The sequence below is a fragment of the Carlito syrichta genome, unplaced genomic scaffold (genome assembly GCF_000164805.1).
Source record: "Carlito syrichta isolate Samal-C Ts95f unplaced genomic scaffold, Tarsius_syrichta-2.0.1 Scaffold131799, whole genome shotgun sequence".
In the NCBI taxonomy this organism is placed as follows: Eukaryota; Metazoa; Chordata; class Mammalia; order Primates; family Tarsiidae; genus Carlito; species Carlito syrichta.
In genome coordinates this window covers 278,672-283,960 of record NW_007075895.1, presented here as the reverse complement: position 1 = coordinate 283,960, position 5,289 = coordinate 278,672, and positions in this window count along the sequence as shown.

The following is a 5,289-nucleotide window of genomic DNA, read 5'->3' as shown; positions in this document are numbered from 1 at the left end:
AAAAAAAAAAAAAAAAAAAAACTGCGAGATATCTCTGGTAACTGGTGCCAGTAAATGTGGACCATAAATGTCATTATTGACAAAATTTGGCTGTGATGGAAGTGCTATACAAGGCTCATGTAGTGTATAGGTACCAACTACCCTGAACTTGTTTTTTTAAAGCAGGATTTATTGAGAGGACAGAAAAGCTCCCACAGTGGGAGGGGACCCAAGGGGGTTGCCCTACCCTGAACTTATGAAAGCGGACTGTAAAACTTGGTGGAGAACCACTTTAGAAAGGCCAGGAGCCAGGTTCCACTCCCTGGATTCGAATTCAGAAATAAACCTCCTTCTACCAGTTCCCTGCCTGTTGATTTATTGGTATCAAGGGAGAGCAGCTGAGCGTTCCTCGGTCCCTAACACTCTGGGAGCTTATAAATCCCAACCCCCAGGCCATACTCTAGACATCGAAATCTCTGGAGATGGGCCCTAACCATTGGTACTTTTATAAAATTCCAGGTAATTCAAATGTGCACCCAATGTTGCCATGCATAGATGTCAGCACCTGGCATACATTGCGTGTACACATACATGCAAGTGACAATTATTAAAACAAGGCCCCAGCTGGGTGCGGTGGCTCACGCCTGTAATCCCAGCACTTTGGGAGGTGGAGGCGAGAGGATTGCCTGAGCTCAGGGGTTCGAGGCCAGCCTGAGCAACATGGTGAGACCTTGTCTCTAAAATAAATAAAAAAGTTAGCCAAGTCTGGTGGCGCTCGCCTGTGGTTCCAGCTACTTGAATGGCTGATTGTGAAAGGATTATCCGAGCCCCCAGCAGGTCGAGGCTGCAGTAGCTGTGAGCAGGCCACTGCACTCCAGCCTGGGCGACAAAGTGAGGCTTCAACTCAAAAAAAGAAAAGAAGCCGGGCTCGGTGGCTCAGCCTGCAATCCCGCGCCTTTGGGAGGCTGAGGTGAGTGGATTGCCTGCGCCTGCGGGTTCAAGATCCGCCTGGGCAACTTGGCGAGACCTCATCTCTACAATAAATCAAAAAATTAGCCGGGCATGGTAGCGCGCACCTGTAGTTCCAGCTACTCGGAAGGCTGAGGCGGAAGGATCGCCGGAGCCCAGCAGGTCGAGGCTGCGGTGGCCGGGAGCGCCCACTGCACTCCAGTCTGGGCGAGAGTGAGACTCCAACTCAAAAAAAAAAAGAAAAGAAAAAACAAGACCCCTCCCTTGAAGAACTCACATTCTAGGAATGATGGGTTAGAAAGTTGTAAATTTGACAAACATGACTGGATCCTCTGTATGGTGTCTCTTAGAAAATGTTACTTTGCTGTTAATGTGTCATTTTAAAAGGTGATTTCTCAGGAAACGATCGATTTCCAGCTTCACCTGAAAAAATCAGAGAACGTGAAAGCACCAGCCTGCATTCCTGAAGGGCAGCAGTCCCTTTCGGCCCCTTGGGTGGGGCATGGCTGTCCAGTCACCCATCCCCCACAGGACACACCTCTCCCCCCTGCAGTGATCTAGTCTCTGTGAGGTTTCAAGCCTAAAGTTAATTGGGACATCTGGGCTTAAATCTTGGTTATTCTTGGCCGGGCGCAGTGGTTCAGCCTGTCATCCCAGCACTTTGGGAGGCGGAGGCGAGAGGATCGTCTGAGCCTGGGGGTTTGAGACCAGCCTGGACAACTTGGTGAGACCTCGTCTCTACAATAAATCACAAAAAAATTAGCCAGGTGTGGTGGCGTGCGCCTGTAGTTCCAGTTACTTGGAAGGCTGAAGCGGAAGGATCGCCGGAGCCCAGCAGGTCGACGCTACGGTGGCCGGGAGCGGCCACTGCACTCCAGTCTGGGCGACAGAGTGAGACTCCAACTCCAAAAATAAATAAATAAATAAATACATAACTCTTGGCTATTCTTGCTATTAAAAGACAGTTTTCAAAAAGAAGGTCAAGTTATAACTCTCACCTGGATATAAAATGAACATGTGTTTAAAATTTTATTTAACTCGTTCAAGGAGGGAACCTACAAGACCTGACAGCCAGTTCAAGAAAAATCCAAAGAACACACATTTATAGATCAAGAATAATGGGAGAAATGTGCAAATGGAGGCAGCACGGGCTTCTTCTGGGAACCAGAAAGCAACCTAAACCCCAAGGGACAAAAGCGTACATGTCTATAAGCAGAGATGATTTGTCATTCTTACAAATTATCCAAAACTTCAGGGGCCATCTAAGGCACAGCGCCCCACATGATCAGAAGTTGGTAGTGTGGAGGGCTGTGCTCTAGGAATGAATAATTTTCCACTGGTCAAAATTTTTCTCCATAGGGAGATGACGTTTCTAACTCTAGGTAGTCTTTAACCTTACCGGGCCTCAGTTTCCCCATTTGTAAGAAGGTAAGGTCAAACTCCATCATCTCGACAGTCCCATTCAACGCTGAGAGTATGTGTGTATGTGTATAAAACTGGAAGGATCAAACACTACACGTTATTTCTATGGGGTGGCTTCTGGTGATCTTATTTTATTTTATTTTATTTTATTTATTTTTTGAGTTGGAGTCTCACTCTGTCACCCAGACTGGAGTGCAGTGGCCGCTCCCGGCCACCATAGCCTCGTCCTGCTGGGCTCCGGTGATCCTTCTGCCTCAGCCTTCCGAGTAGCTGGAACTATAGGCGCGCACTACCACGCCTGGCTAGTTTTGTTTGTTGTTTTTTTTTAATTACTGTAGAGATGAGGTCTCGCCAAGTTGCCCAGGCGGGTCTCGAACCCGCGGGCTCAGGCAATCCACTCACCTCAACCTCCCAAAATGCAGGATTACAGGCTGAGCCACCGAGCCCGGCTTATGATCTCATTTTAAAGAGGAAGAAACTGAAGCTCAGAGAGGGACGGACATAACTTTGCCCAAGGTCAGCCAGCAGGTGAAATGGACCAGGTCTCCCAGCACAGGGCCACAACTCTGGCAGGACAACAGAGCTGATGGGAGAACCAGCCCTTTCTCACCTCGCTGAAACTAGAGAGCACTTGGATGCCTGACCTGCCCCAGGGGAGCCGAACTAGCACCATCGGGCAGACAACAGAACAGGCAAAGGACCGGAAGCAGCAATATCACTAGCCTCACTCCTGGGGCCCAGGATGGACGGCTCCTTGCAAGTAGGCATTGCTTTGATTCCTAGAGCTCTTCACCGCATTAGAGCCTTCCCCGAGAGATGCAATTCTCAAAAAAAGCCAAGTCTTTTTTTTTTTTTTTTTTTTTTTGAATAGGAGTCTCACTCTGTTGCCCAGGCTGGAGTGCAGTGACATGCTCACAGCCATCGCAGCCTCGACCTTCTGGATTCAGGTGATCCTTCTGCCTCATCCTTCCATGTAGCTTCTGCAGGCACATGCCACCACACCCAGCTAATTTTTTATTTATTGTAGAGACAAGGGCTTGCCAATTTGCCCAGGTTGATCTCAAACCCCTGGACTCAGGCAATCCTCTCGCCTCCACCTCCCAAAGTGCTGGGATTACAGGCAGGAGCCACCACGCCCTGCACAGGCTACATCTCGGAGTCCCCCAGGGGCTTTAAACCACTCCCAGGCCCTGGGTGTACTCCAGAGTGAGACCCACGTATCTGCATTTTTTAAAGGCCTCCAGGGGATCTCAATGTGCTGCTAACATTGAGACCCACTATTCTAAAGTCTTTCCTAACAGTAGCGTGAATGTAAAACATCTGGGATTTGTTAAAATTCAGATGAAGATTCAGCAGGTCTAGGGTGGAGCCCAACAATTTGCATTTCTTTTTCCCTTGAGACAGAATCTCACTGTCCACCCAGGCTAAAGTGGAGTGCAAAGGTGCAATCATAGCTCCCTGCAGCCTCAGACTCCTGGGCTCAAACAATCCTCCTGCATCAGCCTCTCAAGTGGCTGGGACTACAGGTGCCACCCTGCCTGGTTTTATTTATTATTATTATTTATTATTATTATTTTTAGAGATGAGGTCTCACTATGTTGTCCAGGCTGGTCTCAAACTCATGGGCTTCAAGGATCCTCCTGTGTTGGCCTCCCAAAATTCTGGGATTACAGGCATGAGTCACCATGCTGGCAATAATTTGCATCTCTAATTAAATTCCCACAAGGCCATAGCTGGGGGTCTGAGCGTCACAGTTTGAGAGCTCAGATTAGACTGACTTTCTGCACCTAAGGGTGGCTGGATTGAGATACAGGAGTCACTGTCTTCTAAGGAGGCATCTGGGGAGCATTCCCGTCCCCTCTGCTTCCTGAAACAGGACAGGAAGGGCAGAGCCTTCGTTCTTCCCGGGTTCTCAGTATGCCTTATCACTCAACACCGCGTGTCGAGATCTGCTGATTCCGTGTTATCTGAGGACCAGGTCAAGTTCAGCACGCTTTAATTTGGTGACAAGTTTATCTCAGATGAGCTGCCCAAGAGAAGCTGGGTGCATCAAAGCAGGCCGATCAGAAACCTGGCCACGGGGCAGTTCTGCGCGACCCTCTCCCTCCCTCTTCTTTCCCTGCCCCTCTGCTGGTCTCCAAAGTGGTTCTCAAGGGTTATTTGGGTCTAGCAGACCCTGGCTGTTTCTGCTAGTAATTTTCCAACCAAGGACAATACCGCGGATGTCTTGGGCAGTCCAGGCAAGGCCTAAAAGAGCTGTAATAGACTGATGACTCCCAGCATGGTGGCTGTGTTAAGTTGGGTTTGGGTTGAGGGTATGAAGAGCTTGTCCCTTCTTAGCGCTGGAGACCTGGATTCCAGGAAAGGGACCATCGGTGCAATGGCACCAAATTTTAGCAAGACAGCACCATGGTCATAACTGCCTTCCGGGCCCTTTGCAGTTTCTAAAGCATTTCTTTTTCTTTTTTTTTTTTTGAGTTGGAGTCTCACTCGGTCGCCCAGACTGGAGTGCAGTGGCCGCTCCCGGCCACCGCAGCCTCGACCTGCTGGGCTCCGGCGATCCTTCCGCCTCAGCCTTCCGAGTAGCCGGAATTACAGGCACGCGCTACCACGCCCGGCTGATTTTTGATTTATTGTAGAGATGAGGTCTCGCTGCCCAGGTGGGTCTCGAACCCACGGACTCAGGCAATCCACTCACCTCAGCCTCCCAAAGGCGCGGGATTACAGGCTGAGCCACCGAGCCCGGCTGAGCCTGGCTTCTAAAGCGTTTCTTCAGCTCTCTCACTCACTCATTCAACAAACATTTACCAGGCAGAGCAAACCAGCGTCCCAGGCTCTGGGGTGCAAAGTGAAATCTGCCAGCACGAGGAGCACTCATTGCAATCATTCCAGGCGCTTCCCCCTACCTTCCCACCTCCA